A 12274-nucleotide genomic window follows, 5' to 3' on the forward strand; every position below is an offset into this window, starting at 1 on the left:
TTCCACATCTTCCGCAACGTTTTCAAGTGGCTCCCCATCAGAACCAGGAAGAGGGTGGTGAAAGCCCCCACCGAACTCATGCAAAGACTTCAGACAATCCAGAAAGCAGCTGCAAGACTGATCTTAAACCTGGCCGAAAGAACCCACAGTACCCAGTACCTAAAGGACCTCCACTTGCTCCTGGTCCAGAAGAGATGCCAATTTAACACATGCCTACAAAGCCCTCCACGACTAAGTACCAGCCTACATAAACCACCTCTGCATTTCCACTGACCTTCCAGGAACCACTGCTCTGCACACCTCACCCTCACACAAGCTTCTGCCGCTCATGAGGATGCTCCATCTCCCATCTTGCAGCCAAAGCCTGGAACACCCTCCCTCTCCACCTTCGCACAGCACCCTAGCTGTCCCAGTTCAGGAAGAGGCTCAAGACTGTCTCATCAACTAATACCTGCAGCAAGCACCTGGATCCTCTCTTGGGTGACAAGCTGCACTTTACAAGTATGACCTAAGTGATTGATTGATTGATTGATGGAACTGTTGTACAGCATTGTGTTGTGTGTTATTCATAGGAGTGCCTTTGAGTGAAGTGTCATTGAGTGTAGTGTTGTTGAGTAGAAGGTCACAGGCTGCTAAAGAGTGGAGTTGATTGCTGTTGAGTTGAGGGGCTTATACTGGAGTGGGGTCTTGTAGAGCGGAGTGGCATAGAGTAAAGTGGCATGCTTTAGAGTACAGTGGAGTGTCATAGAGTGGAGTGGAGTGGACTGATGTAGAGTGGAGTCTCAAGCAGTTTAGTGTCATACATTGGTGTGCTATTCAGAGGACTGTCTTTGAATGCAGTATCTTTGAATGGAGTATTGCCCAGTAGAGTGTGTAGACTGGTGTGGAGTGGAGTAGAGTGTTGTACAGTAGAGTTGCATGGAGTAGAGTAGTGTACATTTGAATAGCATAGAATGAAGTGGCAAAGAGTAGAGTGGCATAGAGTGGAGTGGCATAGAGTGAATAGCATAGAGTGGAGTGGCATACAGATGAGTGGCATAGAGTGGAGTGGCATAAAGTAGAGGGGCATAGAGTGGAGTGATATAGAGTAGAATAGCGTAGAGCGGAGTGGCGTCGACAGAAGTGGCATAGGGTTAAGTGACATACAGTAGAGAGGCATAGATTGGAGTGGTATGAAGGGGAATAGCATAGATTGCAGTGGCATACAGTAAAGTGGCATAGAGTGAAGGGCCGTAGAGTGGAGTTGTGTACAGTGGAATAATGTTGAGTTGAGTGGTGTAGAGTTGACCAGCATACAGTAGAGTGAAGTAGATTTGAGTGTCATAGAGTAGAATTGCATTCAGTAAAGTGGCATAGAGTGGAGTAGAGTGGGATTTCAAAGAGTGGAGAGGCATGAAGTAGTGTTGCATACAGTTGAATAGTGTATACTGGAATGGTGTTGACTTGAATGGAGTAAAGTAGCATGCCGTAGAGTACAGTGGAGAGTCATAGAGTGTGGTGGAGTGGCGTGTCATAGAGTAGAGTGAAGTTGTGTACAGTAGAGTGGCATAGACTGGAGTGGGGTAGAGTCAATTATCATGTCCTAGAGTAGAGTGGAGTGCTGTGGAGAGGAATAGCACCGAGTGGATTTGCATAGAGTGGAGTGCAATGCAATAGGTATAGGGTAGAGTGGAGTGGTGTACAGTGGTGTGGTCTAGAGTGGAGTGACATAGAGTGGAGTGGCATACAGTGAAGTAGCATAGAGAGGATCGGTGTGGAGTTGAATAGCGTACAGTGGAGTGGCATAGACTACAGTGGCATAAAGTGGAATAGCGTAGAATGGAGTGGGGTAAATTGGAGTGGCATACAGTGGAGTGGCAAAGAGTGTAGTGGCGTAAGGTGGAGTGACGTTGAGTGGATTCGCATAGAGCAGAGTGACATGGAGTAGAATGCCATACAGAGGAGTGCATAAAGTGGAGTGGCATAGAGTGAAGTGGAATAGTGTGGGATGGTACAGAGTGGAGTAGCATACAGTGGAACAGCATAGAGCAGAGTGGCATACAGCTGAGGGGTGTTGAGTGTATTAGTGTAGAGTAGAGTGGCATGTCTTAGAGTGGACTGACATGTCATGAAGTGGAGCCTCGTGTCATAGAGTGGAGTGGCATGGACTGTCATACAGTTGAGTGGACTATCATAGAGTGGAGTGGTGTGTCATAGATTGGAGTGTCATGTTGTACAGTGGAGTGGTGTGGCATGTCATAGAGTATACTTTAAACTGTAATTGTGTGAAAATTGCTGAACAGATATAGATGAAAGTTTGTCAGGAATGTAGAATATGAGTTAGAAAAGCTAGTTTTTTGCAGTAGCTGTCACATGGTTAAGTAGTGTTAAAATGTTGTCACTTGGGCTGTTTTATTAAAATGTCCGCGTTGTGTGACAGGGAGGACATGAAAGCATCATATCTATCAAGGTATGGTGCAGTCTCATTTTTTTCTTGTGTTTGCGCACTTGTGGCTGCCTAGTACCAATGCAGGCACCCTGGTGCCATGTAGAAAGTATGCCTGCATTGCATGCGGGATTGTATTTGTATAGGAAGGGACCTTTCTGCATAAAAACAATCCTTATAGGATTTTGTTTTGTTTCTAAGTCTGCTGCAGAATGCAACACACTTAGAAAGAGGAAGCAACGAGGAGAAATAATGTAGTTATCCTCATTGAGCATCCGTGGGAATAAGGATTATCAGTCTTAGTAAATCTGGGAATATGCCAAAATCCAGGCATGGGAACACTCATGGTCCATGCATGGAGAAACTTCCCAGAGCAGAGTGAAGCAAAGCAGCAACTTGCTCTACCTTGCATTACTTCATAATTACCAAGCAACACGGGGCTGCACTTGGTGAGCTTGAGTTACTTGATAAATGTGAATTGAGTATTGCGTTGCCATTGTCGTACCATGCGTGATGCAAGGGCAAAACAATTATATGATAAATCTGGCCCTTAGGGATGCAGTATATGACTGGCTAATGACTGCCTTTACAAAAGTAAAAGGCAGTCGTTGTTTTTGCCACACTATGCTATGGCTGTGTTTTGGGTTAGGGCCTTAGACATAGTTAAATAGCAGGTTTTATTGTTATCCCTTACCTATTACCACTATATATAAATAATAGATAGGGACGTTATAGTCATCACTGATGACATCTCAAATAGCTTCACTCACGACATGATCCAGTGACTGTGACTGTTTACATTTTTTTAACGATTGTTAAATATATATACCAAGGTGTATTGGTGAATCACTGGGTGTATGAGTGCCTGTATGGATGATGCAGTGGGTGCATGACTGACTGTATAAGTGAGTTATTAAGTGTCTCAGTGAATGTATGGTTGAGTGACTGGGTTGTGTGAATGTCTTCATCAGTCTGTCAGTTGGTGTCTAAGTGGCTGTATGGGTAAATGCTATATGGGTGACTGAGTGTGTATAAGCCTGTGTCAGTGGTATATGGGTGAGTAATTGCATACGTGAAAGGCAGTATAGGTGAATGTTGAAGTATATGAGTGACTGTGTGAGTGAGTGATCATGAGAGTGGCTGCATGGGTAAGTATATGCTTGTGTCAGTGAATGTATAGGTGAGTGGGTACATGTTAGTATCTGTATGAATAAATGCGTGGGTGTGTGTGTATAACTGTATTGGTGAGTAAGTGGCTGTGTGATTGATTCTATGGGTGAGTGAGTAGATGTGTGAGTAGCTCTACGGGTGACTGACAGTGTGTCAGTCGCTGTATGGGTGTATGAGTAGATATATCATTAGCTGTATTAGTTGGTGTATGAGTGGCTGTTTAGGTGACTGAGTAGATGCGTGTATAGACCTATGAATGAGTGAGTGGGTGTGTAAGTACTGATATGGGTGTGTCAATGTTTTTGAGAATGTTAGTGTAGACGTTAGAGTGGGTATATGAAAAGTTATATTGGGGTGTGAGTGGGTTCCTAAGAGATTCTGTGACTGATGTCATCAGTTATGTCATTTGAGATGTCACCAGTGATGTCACTGACCATGTCATGAGTGATGTAATTTGTAAGGTTATAAGAAGCACATTCCAGGGGTGGGCACCCCTGGAAATAGCAGGTGGCAGCTCTGAGGTGTGGCGGTCCTCGGGGTGGAGAACTGGAAGGAGGGGCTGCGTAGCCCCTCCCATCTTTATAAAATAAGTTGACCTCAGGAGGATGGTGGCCCCCGGGGCATGGGAGGGTACAAGTAGCCCCCCCCAGTATTTTGTGACATGTTGTCACAGGGAGGTCTTGGTCCCCTGGAGGACCTTGGAAAGTGGGGGAGGCCCCCTGTCTATAAATCAAAAAGACCCCTTAAGGTGGGGTTCCCTGGGGCATTATTATTCCCCAGATGGGGGGGTCTATACGCCCCCTCCTTTTTTTTTTACAAATGCCCCTGAGACCTGGCACACCCGGGGGCTGATTTTTAATGAAGCTTGGAAGTCTGCGCTGCATTTTAAAAAAACGTTTTGGCGAGAACAGCAGATCCTGCCAAAAATTTGAGAAAGAACATGCTTTTTTGTCCCTGCGGGGTCCCTGTGGAACCCTCCCCAGGAGGCCCTGGGGGCCGGGATATTTCTACCTTGCCCCCCTTTTAAAAGAAAACAATTCTGGAACTCAGCTCAATCTGAGTCCCAAGATGGTTCCATATTCCTATGTGTGTTATTTCCTTGCCTCCTGTTTGTGGGCAGTGGACAGCCGAAGGCCCCTATTCTTTTAACTTATTTATGGATTGTTTTACTTGGTAATGATGAAATTATGAAACTATGAGTGGATTTTAAAGGATGTATGTTTTAGAGTTTTTATTGTTGTGAGGTTTTTTAATTTGTTTGGTATTTGCACTTTTTGCACTCTTCATGTGGAAACTACATCTTAACTATAACTGCCTACTGGTACTATATATAGGAGTACCTCACTAGTACCTAGAAAGTAGTGAAGCAAAGAAAAATCCCCAAAATCAAAAATGCACTGTGGTATTCTAAATTAGTGAAAATAGAGTAGTTCAGTGTATTTGTAATTAAAAAAAAATGTAATTAAAAAAATTGAGTTAGCACACTAATTTGTAGGTATTACAGCGGTACGCCTGATATTTTTCCGAAGCAATTAAATATGTAAAAAAATTAAAATACACTGTTGTACATTATATTTCTGAAATATAGTTTAGTACATAGTTTAGTACAGTGTATGTTTATTTTTACATTTTTAATGTGTTTTCTCTTTTTATTTAAGGTCCATAGTACTCCCTAAGTTGTCCTGCAGTACTCCATAACCCTTTTTAAAAATATATGGAAAAATATGATTAATTTCTCTATCTATTACCACTTTTATATAGGTATAGCAAGTGCAGACCTATAGCAAACAGAACAATCAAAGGCACACATATAGAAAGAGCAGACTTCTCCCACATGTCACAATTCATTGAAGAACACTTTCAACTTTCAAACAGGATTCTACAAAGATGTGAGCACTGAATCCATCTAAGATGGCCTTAAAAACACAGTAGACCAGATTGAAGTTGCTGCCCTACTTCTTTTGAACTTTTCAGCTGCCTTTGACACAATCAATCATGACACACAAATCTGGAATCCGGCATAGACTCTGCCACTCTCACTTAGACCTCATCCTACTTACTTGACAGAATAAATGTCATCCAGCTCCTCTTTTCTCATTACAACCCTACAGCATAAAAGTAGGAAGCCTTCAAGGCTTTACAAATTAATTCCTCCTTTTCAACAGCTACATGAAATTAGACCTGGGCAACAGTGTAAAACCTGCATCGCGGCCTGTTAAAATAACCATTTTCAACGAGTAACCTCCATATATGCCCATTATCCCATAAGGTAGGGTGAGTGGTATTTAAAAGTTGGACATGCAGAAAATTAACGTCACCATATCCCTACAGTGACAAGGACCTAATAGTTATTTTCACTGTAAGAAGGCTCTGGTTGACCCATAGAAAAAAAACACTGGAAAGCAAGGTTGAATTATGATTCTGTTATCTCTGGGTTGTTAACAACTATAAACATGGTAAAACCACTCTTTTCAATATTTATTAATAGCCCAACTCAATAGTGAAGTTGGATTTTTAATATATATTAAGAAAAAGTAACTTTTAGAAAGTTACATTGTCTGTGCTTGAAGCTTATGAAAGCTAATTTCTATCTTTCAAGGAGTAGCCCAGCCAGGATTACCTCTGATGAAGTGTGAAAACTGCTCCTAGAGTGGAGAAAATGACTTGGATGTGGGGAGGTGTTTTGTGCACTGAGGATTTCCTTATTTATCCTCAATTTTTCCTATTTCTATCTGCTGCATTCTGCAGTACACATAGAAGGAGGAAAACATCTCTTGAGATTGTTTCTGTGCAGGAAGGTGTCCCTTCCTTCACAACACAATCACCTCTAGAACGCATACACCCTTGCACCATGGTGCAAGGGTGCCTGCACCGGTACATGGCAGCCCATTGTGCACCAGGGCAGGGGAAAAGGACAGTACAGCTCTGTATCTCATAGATACTGCATATTCCTGCCCTTTTTTATTGATGCACGGCAGCACAGCAAGAATCCTTGCTGCACGGTGCTGAGCCAAAACCTCATAAGTGAGGCCCTAAGCATCAGAAGGCTGACCTCCTGTGTAGCTACAGGGTCACAACAAGCTGAAAGAGGCCTTTTACCTGAAGTGCCCAGCTGACTAGTACCATCTGGACCTGACCTGGACCCTACCACTGGCCTCTGCTGGAGTGATTCTGGACCTCAAAGGGTTATTCCTAAGGTTCTGGGACCCTGGGCTGTTTCCACCTGTATGTCTCCTTCCACCCCAGAAAAGCTGGGACCCACAAACTTGGTTGATTTCCAGACCTCCTGATGACCTGAATAAACCACCAAAGGCAATAGGCCCAAGGCAGGGTTTCGCTCTGTTAAGAAAACAGATTTCTTCTGCTTGAAGCTTCTCTGCAGCAGCAAATCTGATTCAGTGGACCCTCTGCAAGAAGGTATCTGGTTTTGAGGAACCCATCATTGCATGCAACCAGCCAACTTGTCCCGCTTGTCCCAAGCTCCAAAAAAGACACTAAGGGCCTCCTTACGATGTTGGGGCGGAAGGCCTACGCCCAACAGTCGGATCGCCGTAGAGCGTGTCGAAATCCTTCCGACCGACTCGGTCAGTTTACAATTCACCTGACCGTATATGATGTTGGTGGTCGGATTGTAAACCTCACAGTCTTTCTGAATCAGTTCCAACTGGCTCTTGGAGAATTCATGTTGGTCTGAACTGCATTGTACAGCTCTGCGGACAGCATTTCCAACTGAGCGATTACGATGCCGGTTTCCAACAGTCTTTCTGAGTTGACCTGTCCAACACGAAAAGGCTGTTGGAAACTGAATTTGGGGGGCCCTTCGCAGGTCCCCTTCATTCTGCAGCCCCCGGTTTGGGGGCGAGGAGGTACCTAAGGGACCCCACTGTAACACCATGCATTGTGTGGCAGACACAATGTGTGCCTGCAACACGGTGCAGGGCTTTCCCCACACACCTCATTTCCCCATAGGAGCCTGTGTTGTCAGACGGAACACAGGTTCCTATGGAAGTCAACGGGAATATGACTGGACAGTGTTCATTTGCATTGTATTTGGTCGAGCAGAACCGCCGACCACAAGTTGGTCGATTCCAATTCCAAGACGGAGTCCGGCGGAAAGTTTCTGCACGACATCATAATGAGGTCCTAAGTCTGAAAGTATAAATACTGACCAGGTGAAGGCTTTAAAAGTATCTGGCTGGTAAGAGGACTTCTCTGGGCCAAAATTTTTTATTTCTCCTGCCCTGTATTTTCCCATCACAACCAGAGGCTTCAGCAGGACCTTGCCCAGCCTCTATCTGACTTCCTGGACGTCCTTTAGTGGTCGCAGCTATGACCCCTGAACTGCCCCATGTGACCTCTTGCACTGCCTTTTAACACCTGGCCTCAGAGGTGACATGATTAGTGCATGAAGCACAGGGGCAGCTCATCCTAATGGACATCAGTTGGGGCTCCTCTTTGTTGTCTTTTTTCCAATTTTATTATTAAACAAATAGTGAATAATATTATTCTTTATTTGTGTAATAAAATATGGAGTACAATTACCAGGAATATGAACTCATACGGCAGATAAGGTAAGTAAAAAATAGGTAAAATGTATATTTATTGGCTTGCTTGTGGGTGAGAGTGTATTCATTTGAAAGGCAGTGTGTGAATATGCATGTAAGTGTAAGCAGGTTTGTGTAAGTGAAAGTAAATGCCAAATAGAGTGTAATGTCAATGGCACAATAGACAAAAGAGGCTGTCAGAGGGAGTTCAGCTAATTATTTCCGCCGGGCCAATCAGAATGTGCTTTCCCTTTGATGTAACTGTAGTGGGTAAACCTCCACACTTGAGTTGGCAGTTATGAAGGGATATAATGTAGAAATGTATCTTTTTTTCTTTTTCCACTTCCCTTTCCGTCATGAACCCGATCGTTCAAGTCCTACCTTTGCTGCTGCTACTTGACTATAAAGCAAATATACCCTGTTGTCGCCAGAATTGAAGGTACGTTTTTTTTGCTTGTTTTCTTTTGAACTGTCTATTTCCATTTGCTCTGGACTTTTTTTTTTTATTTCTTTTACAGCAATTTTTTCGAATGAGGAATGCATGTGTGTAATGCTGTGGTTTAAGAAATTTAAAGAAACACACCCGTTTTATTCTTTTTTTTCCAATTTGGTGCAAGATTTCTTTATGATAATGGATACTTGCACAAAATTTGACATTAATCAAAATTCATAATTAGTTCATACAGGTGTGTTTAATAACTTTTCACAAACTATCAATTTATAAACATAGGGGTTTCACAACTTTTGAATAATTGAAATTTAATATAATTTAGTACTTGCACTGCATAAGGTAACATGTTTTTAAAATAAATGTAAAATCATTCTTTGTTCTAAATTTAAATCATTTCATGTATTTATTTTTTTATTTAAATATTCCCCATATCTGGTGCATTTTCTGTATTTTAATTGTCTTTTTTTTAAGGTGTAATGCATATGTGTTTCTTTTTTCACTTATTAAGTTCAAATAAACACACCTGTATTAACACTTAAAAATAAAAGATGCTATTCTTTTTATGATGTAGGTGTCCATTATCATGATGAATGATTGCACCAAAGTTTTAATGTCATTATGTATTTTTTTACTAATGTTTGTACTTTAAAAATGTGTAATTTTAAAAAACATTAGTGATTTCTGTCAAAAATGTAAGTAAGAATGTGTATTTCAGATGTTCATCATTAAACATGTTAATAATCAATGAACTGGTAATAAATAATAATGTTAGGACAAGCTTTCCTAAATAAAAATAAAGCATTTATAAATTAGATACTTCTCTCATTAACTTTTATTTGAAAAAAAATGAGACAGGGGTTCCCATAATAATGCCCTGTGGCTTTGTTGCCCATATCTTGCCTCCTAAACATAGTCCAAAGCGAAACCTACTCAAGAAAGGGCAGTTATCGGACACAGAGCAGGCACCTCATGCGTTTTTACTTGGGAGGGGTGGGTTTAGGTTTGGTAGAGGTTAATGACATATAAGACTGGAATTTGGAAGGAGGAGTAAGGGCAGGAGTGGTTGAGGATTGACTTTTAGAGGAAGAGGTTGCTGGAGTGTGTGATATGCTGTGTCTGTATGTTTGGCAGTTGCCTGTGGGTCTGGTGTTTGTTGTGAATGTTTTTTTGTGAATGTATTTCTTTGGCTGTGTTTTTATATACTCTGGTAAATGTGTGCTTTTGCTTTTGGTTGGTGATGTTTTGTGTGTAGGTGTGTTTTTGTGTGAGTGTGTTAGTTTTGATGAGTGTGTTATTGTGGTCGTTTGTGTGGTTGTGGGTGAGGTGGTAGTTGTGGGTGTGGTGGTGGCTGTGGTGCTTGTGCGTGTGGTAGTAGGTGTGGTGGTAGTACTTGTGATGTGTAGTGGTGGTTATCGTGTTTGTGCTTGTTGACATGGTGGTGGGTGTAATGGTAGTTGTGGATGTAGTGGTGGTTGTGGTGTATGTGATGATGGCTGTGGTGGTTGTGGATGTTGTACTTGTGGTGCTTGTGGGTGTAGTTTCAGTAGTGTGTGTATGTTTTTTGTATGTTTGTTTATTAGCCTTTGTGTTTTTGTGTTTATGTGGGTGAATTGAGAGAGCTTGGGATTGGGGTGAGAGTTTAGGTTTGGGTTGAAGGAGTTGAGTCAGAAGGTTGGGCTGGTTGGGAGGCTTGGGTGATTGAGGAGGCTGCTGTTTTGGCACGCAATCTCTGAATGCCAGGCGTTGACCTGTGAACGGCCTTCAGAAATGCAACCATTTATTGCATTTGGCAGGTGAGCTCCTGGATCTCATTCAGTATCACAGTCTGGCCTACAGAAATGCTGTGTAATAGGTCAATAGCCTCCACACTCAGCGCAGCCAGGGTGACAGGGTCAGCTGTGAGGTGCCTGTGGCAAAGGAGACCACAGCCCATTTAGGGGTTTGGGTTTGCCCAACTGAGGGGGGCAGCAAGAGGGAGCATGGAGCTGTGTCTCTGGGTGGTGGTTGGAAGGTAGATTGTTAGTAGAGGTATGTAAACACCTACCACTAGCAATAAGGCCACAAACACAATATAAGGCCCAGTCAAGGTCTCAATACCTTAGTAGCTTGCGGCCGGGAGGCAGGATTAACTTAGGAGACAGGGGTGTAAAGCATTTAAAAGCACCAATACATTAAATAAGTAAGACACTACACACAGTATACAACCAATGTATAAAAATAGGAAGCATTTTTATGATTACATTTACTCCAAAACAAATAAAATCCAATGTTGGGAACCCTGGATATGAATTTTTTAAAGAATACATGCTTTATGGTGCCTACAAATGAAAAGCACCAACTTGGGACATCTGGTCACGCCTGACTGGGACAAAGTCAAAGCTTAAGGCTGACCGCAATGGACTGCCCAGTCAAGTTTTTACCTACGAACTTGGTTGTTTTTCTGGAGCTTTTTCTCTCGTTGTTAAGTGATGTACTTTGTCAGGCCACAAATCGGATCGATGATGGTAGTTTGGATTTACTCACAGCCTCAGTGAAACCCTGGAAGTCCTGAGCTCCGGAGCTTTTAGCTGAATGAATCTGAAATCCAGGCCGAGTCGCTATTTGACGTAGTCGGCTTGAGTGTCGACGTCAGGTCGATCAGTTTATAGAGCTTTTCCAAAAGTTCCTCCAAACCTCTGGAACTTCTTCCTGAAATACAACACAACTCCAAGATTTCATAATGAATGAGGCTAGTTTTTGGAGGAAACCCCAGGTCATTTAGGTATTACCGTAACTAGGTAAAAGGTCAGTACTAGGAACCGTTATGTAGTGTATGGCAGGGGAAATGTAGGTGAAAGGTATATTCATTACCTGAGCCTTTATCTGGGTGGTACAAAACGGGGTGGTGATGGACAGAGCATCCGAACCAATCAAACACTCACCCAGTCAACAGATCTGGGTTTAATCCATCACCGTTCTTAAGCCCACTCTGCCACCCCAGTTCAGACATGGCCATATGCAAATCAGTTCGACCCTGTGCCTCATGGGAACAGTCCAGTCCGAACTGCCAAGCCATGCCTTCCCTGGACCGGAAACAAGCTTCCGAGGACCGGTTTCTGGCATTTCAGCCGTCTTCATCCCGGCTTGCTTGAATCCAGTGGCAGAGTGAGCAAGGGACTCACGTCTGAGCATACCATGCCAACTTATGGCGAACAAAGTGGTACAAAAGGGGGTGGTGATGGACGGAGCATCCGAACCAATCAAACACTCACACCCAGTCAACAGATCTGGGTTTAATTCATCACCGTTTGTAGTGTAGTTCCTATATTCCCAATAGGCTCTGCGCATTGGAATAATATAAACAGCAGTGTAGACGTAGGACTGAGGTCGACTAAGTCTCTACTGACTATATTAGACTTAATTAGTTTAGCCAGCTAGCTCAGAGGTCACTAGAAACTTTCTCGAATAAACAAGGAGAAGTTTAACTTCCCTGGATAGACAAGAAGGGATTAGCTTCTGACAACCATAAACATGACAACTTTGCTCCCTCAGAATAAAGAGTATATCTCTAGAGTCGTGTGAAAACAATAGACAGCCATTTTACTCAGTCAATCGTGCATACGTAGTTTCACCAGAGTGCAGAGAATAGAGAGAAGGGCGTTTTCAATAAAAGGTGTTATTTATTGAGCAGTCTTCTTTCTCATG

Source organism: Lissotriton helveticus, chromosome 3_1 (genome assembly GCF_964261635.1).
Source record: "Lissotriton helveticus chromosome 3_1, aLisHel1.1, whole genome shotgun sequence".
Lineage (NCBI taxonomy): Eukaryota > Metazoa > Chordata > Amphibia > Caudata > Salamandridae > Lissotriton > Lissotriton helveticus.